Source organism: Empidonax traillii, unplaced genomic scaffold (genome assembly GCF_003031625.1).
Source record: "Empidonax traillii isolate 1590-97213 ecotype Southwest subspecies unplaced genomic scaffold, ASM303162v1 scaffold27:size3997909, whole genome shotgun sequence".
Classification (NCBI taxonomy): Eukaryota; Metazoa; Chordata; class Aves; order Passeriformes; family Tyrannidae; genus Empidonax; species Empidonax traillii.
In genome coordinates this window covers 3,082,358-3,087,542 of record NW_020955220.1, presented here as the reverse complement: position 1 = coordinate 3,087,542, position 5,185 = coordinate 3,082,358, and the positions used below count along the sequence as shown (strand labels likewise).

Here is a 5,185-nt window from a genome sequence, read left to right as displayed (position 1 = left end):
TGCTGAAGTAGCGTTTTATATTTGAACTTCTTGCCAGTGCTTCTGTTATAGCTTGAAAATAACTGCTCCAAATAGAAGGTTTGTTGAATTATTTTTGTCCTGCAAGATCTTGGGTTGGCAGTTTAACAGCTAATAAAAGCTTGGGTTTTTTGTAGTGATAGTGTTCTGGGAAAATGTGTGACTGAATTTTCGAGAGGCATCAATCTCTTCTAATAGTTTGGTACTTGTCTTTAGGAACATGGTGAACTGTTTAGCCCAATTGCCAGGTGGGGTTATTAATGTGTTACCAGCTTATTGGCATATACAGAATAATGGAAAGGAATAAAAAACACTGAGACCTTAAGTCTGAGTTTGCAAAACTAAACCTAATTTAGTCATGAAGAGACCAGAGTTAATATAACTGAAAGGAAAAAATGAATGATATAAAGTGTGACATAGCAAAGACAGCAGGGTTCATAGGAGTCCCTATGAACGTAACCTTGTTAAGTTTTTCAGAACCAGCTGTATAAAGAGAATTGATGCTGCCTTAGAGGCTGTGAGCTGGACTTGCTGATATCTCCAAGTCCCTTCTATACCCATTTAATTTAAAAAAAATATGGGGAAGCCAAGGAGCAATACAACATACTTTTTCTTCTTTCTTCCCTTCAGTTTTTTATATTAGCATCTGCACTTCAGAGCTCTGATTTGACTGTTACTGAAGGCAGTGTCTCTTATCAGTGACTGCTAAAGGCTTTTTCTAGCAGAGGAAGATTTCTTAAATCATCTTTTTAATCCAACTTTATAGCTCTCAATACCTTCTTCTTTGTTTGTTTTCCTCACCACTTTTCCTGCCTCACAGCCTCACCAATGTGCTTTCTTTTCATCTTTGTGATCCTCTCTGTTGTGGGTTAGTGCCATCTGTTTCCTCAGAATTTAAGATTTTCCAGGCTATTCCACAAGCATTATAAATGATGCTAGAAGAGATGGAACAGCCTGAGTGTTAAAAATGTGAGGTTTATTGTTAATGGATTTTTTAACTAAAACAAAGAGATAAAAATAGATAAGTCTTCTCTCCTGCACAGTTGCTCGGCTGCTCATATACCTAAGAAAGGAACACCGAAGCTGGTTTTGAGTGTCAAATGCAGTTCACCTGTTTGATCAAGTGTTTGAGGTCCAGTGTGTGGCACTTAAATGCATGCAGCTGGTGTGTAGAGGGTGTTTTTCCAGTGCTGGGATTCAGCTGTATATGTATGTGAGCATATGTGATCAGGGAGATTGGTGTAACGCTTGCATTGCTAGCACTGGGGAAAAAATCAACCAGAAGGGACTGCTGAGGCTGATACCACCAAGTTATTGAAGCACCCACCTGCACATCCAGCCCATCTATCAGTGGAAACTGAGAACCCCCTCTTGAACCTTCATATATGAGTGTCAGTCCTCTTTACAGTTAATTTATATGATCCTCTCTGTTGGGCAAAGGCACGTTGCATAATTATGCTTGATTCTATCCCCTTCCCTCAGTTCATGAATTAATTTTCACTGGTATTTTAATTTACTTGTAGATTTCCAGATCTCTAAGAACTTGAGACCCACTGTTCAAAAGAAAAAGCTTGACATATTTTCCTTTCTGATCTTAGAAAATTATTGCATAACTCATAATGTCCTAAAGCAAGTATTGTTCTGAACTGCTGACTGTTTCAAGAATACAAATGAGTGTTCCAGGCTAGAAATGAGATTCTGGTACCTTATAAATCAAGGAGGTTCCCAGTCTTGTCAAGTAAACTTTCCTTTAGCCAGTCTAGCTCCAGAATATCTGATCTGGAAATGTTAACTTTTTTTTTCATAGCATTAATGCTACTTTAAGTTAATTTAAGATATGTCTTTAAGATTTCCTTGAAGTGTGCATCTTTGATATTGTAGACATATTATTGCATAAAGGTACATACCAACAGTGAAGGAAGAATGTTTTTAAAAATCTCAAAATACTTTCTATTGTCTTCTATAAAATGTGATAATACAGATAAATGGTGTTGCTTATTTCTGAATGAAATCACCTGATCAGACCCCCTTGTAGTTATGATATGTAAAAAGTGTATCTCTAGTTCTTTTGAGTTAATGTTTTGTGAATTCACAAATTTATTATTTCCTAGGACTGCTAACTATTTGATACCTATACAAGGTGCAGTTCTAATCCCATAGTATAATAAAACAGTGAAAAAACAAACCGGAAAATTTCTTTTTCATAATTTTCATGTAGCTTTCTTTGAGATACAGTTAAAATGTGAGCAGTTTGAGTGAGTTTTGATTTACTGCAGCAATGGGTAATCTTAGCTGTAGGCTATGGGGAGTTCCAATAGCATTAGTACTAAGTTTACTTGATTGCATTACAAAGTTTGGGAGTTTGTTTTGCCAGTTTGTTGAAGGCTTAGAGTTCTGTTCTTCACGCAGTTTCATGTTTGTAAAAATACACTCATTTGCTGGGATGCGGTGAGTTAACAGCTTCAGGAGAGTTATCAGGGGGTAGAAGAGAATCTGTTGATCCTTTGTATTTGAGGGCTTGGAACCAGGGATGTGGTGGTTCCATAACTTTCTGCCTGGCAGCTGAAGGAAGTTGTTAAAGATGGACAAGGACTAAGGCAGTGCTGAGCCTTCTGGGAGCTGCTCAAATGATCAGTGCCTGCAACAGTATCACCTTTTACATGGGAAAATGTACTCATCCCTTCTTACAGCAGTTGTGTTTTCCTTAATACTGGAATATTTTGGGAGGTACCTAGGAAAGAATCACTTGTGTTGAATTCAGAAACATTTACAGAGGTGATTTTCTGTGCAAAATCATGTTTATATTTAGCACCAAAACCAGTGTATGGGGAGCAGCTGCATTGGTGGGGGGTCTGATTTTGGGAGATCCCAGTCTCTTTTCTTTTGTCTTCTGTTGGAATTGCCCAAGAGAGAAAGTAACTTCAGATACATAACTGTGGTAATTTCATTGTTTGTAATAGTGCAGTAATTTTCTTACTGGCTCCCAGATGTCTTCATTCAAGAATAATTTCTAAGTTGTTTGTTTTTGAAAATATTTATTCATACTGAAGGCATTATGAAATTTACCTGATGAACCATTCCTGCTATTAAATCTGTTGTGCTCTGAACTTTGAGTTGTGAACAAGATGAGTATTTTTTATTAACTTGTTTCAAATGACACATTCTTATTTCACATCCTGTGTAAACAACATAATAAAGTGTGCATTGACATTCTGAAATTGCCATGCTGAACAACTGTCAGCTTGCTGGGAAAAAAGTAACATTTTAATATAAATACTTGATAAAAATGAGATCAATTTCAAGTTATGTGTGTAGATAGATACAAAATATAAACAACAATGGTTAAAACACCTTCTTCGAGTGTTTCAGTGTGATGCTGTGTTTTTAAATCAGGAAAAGCTGAATTGCCTAACCCTTCCTATTTAAGTGGATTGCAGTATTTTCCTCCTGGAAGTTACAGGCAATTGTAAATATACCTTCAGTGAAACTTTTTTATAAAAGAAAGATTATGTGTGAGAGTGCAAATATAGGATAAAAGTATTATTCTGCAGTGCAGCATAACATGGAAGTTTTATAATAGATGAATAGCAGTAGGGTGTTCTGACTTTACACAAGTCTGTGGTAGATTTCTGCCATCATGTACTGATCGTGCTCAGAGCCTAAAAGTTAAAATAAGCATATAAAACTTTTTTTTTCAGAAGCAGCACAGGAGTCTTTTTCATCTCGTACTGAAATAGTGGTTGTTTATTTAATTTTTAGACTGGTAACATTCTGTTTGAGAAGCCTCTTTAAGATAAATTACTCTTGAGACTTGATTACTCTTGATACATGCTTTATTTGGGTGTGTGGGCATTTGTCAAGACAAGGACTTGCTACCAAAGGTCTGACAATGGTTCTTTGCCATCATAATCAGTAATAAAATGTGGCTTTAGCAGTAGCTAGAAAGCAGGAGAACTGATTTTATTCTTGCTGCAAAGCCAACTCTAGTATTAATTCTCAACTGTTGCCTGCTGTGCAAGAAGCTGAGTCTCTCTCAGGACTGACCAACCACCTCCCCGTGACTGAATAACTGTTCACACAGCTCTGACTGTCTTCGTGTCCCTTGAAATGTTTTAATCCCCCTAATGAGGTAGTCGTGTATTTGCTTTTTTGTGGCCTCATTGATAGCGGAAGAAGAAGATGTAGGTGTAGGTGTGTGGTGCCCAAGACTGTGTTTCTTCAGGGCTTGAGGAAGAAGCTGCGTGGGTAGAAGAGATGTTACTACCAGTGCCTGTGCTGGGGCAGGGTGAGCCTTGCTCTGGGTATCCCCAGGGCCGTTCCGAGGTGATGGCCAGGGGAGCAGTCAGCGGGTCTCAGATAGCCACAACCAGTGTGTCGTGTAATTGCTGGCCAAAGAAAAGTAGACAGGGAATGCTGAGGGGAATGGTGGGACACCTGCGTGTGCCGGGCAGGACTGGAAGGCATCGTGTTGGTTTTGGAAATAAGAGGTGGGGTTGGGAGAAACACTGAAAGTATTACAGTGAAGAGAGAAAGAAACAAAACAAGGCTCTGTTACCTGTTACCTCACTCCTGTTGAAAAGCCCTACCTGATTTCTAGCCTTCCACATTTGAAGGGACAGATGTCATTTATGATAAGTTGACTGTGTAGAAGAAATGTGTTTTCTGGATTGTTTTCTGGCTTTCTAAAATTTCAGATTAAAAAAAATGCTGATTTTTTTCATTTCCCATTATATCAAGAAGTATGCTCCTGCACTTGTCCAGCATTGTGGATTTTGCCATTGGTGCATGTGTCATTGAAAGGCTGTGTTAATTCTGGTAGCTATAAAGGCATTTTGTCAATCTGGTTTTGTTCCTCTAAACATACTGGCTCTTGAGTTCTTATTGTTTTGGTAGGATTTTGGTATCTACAGATGGTTAATTATATAAATTGAAACATAATTGGAAAATATGTTCTTTACAACTGATTAATAAAATGCAAAATTAATTCTTTCAGTTATGATTACTGTTGATGTTCATTGCCTCTTAAAACCATAATCCTAAATTATATTTTATAATACTGTCTGATATGCCTAATTTTTTTAGTACCTTTGCTATGTAGAAAACTTGCTCTAGCAGGTATGTTCCTTTTTTTTTTTTTTTTTTTTTTTTTTTTTTTTTTTTTTTTTTT

The 5,185-nt window shown here is 37.2% G+C and overlaps 1 protein-coding gene across 8 annotated transcripts in view; it reads left to right on the top strand.

The window, feature by feature from the left end:
- The window catches only part of CPEB3 (cytoplasmic polyadenylation element binding protein 3), an 85,393-nt gene that overhangs the window by 45,767 nt on the left and 34,441 nt on the right, over nt 1-5,185 (top strand). The window lies entirely within an intron of this gene.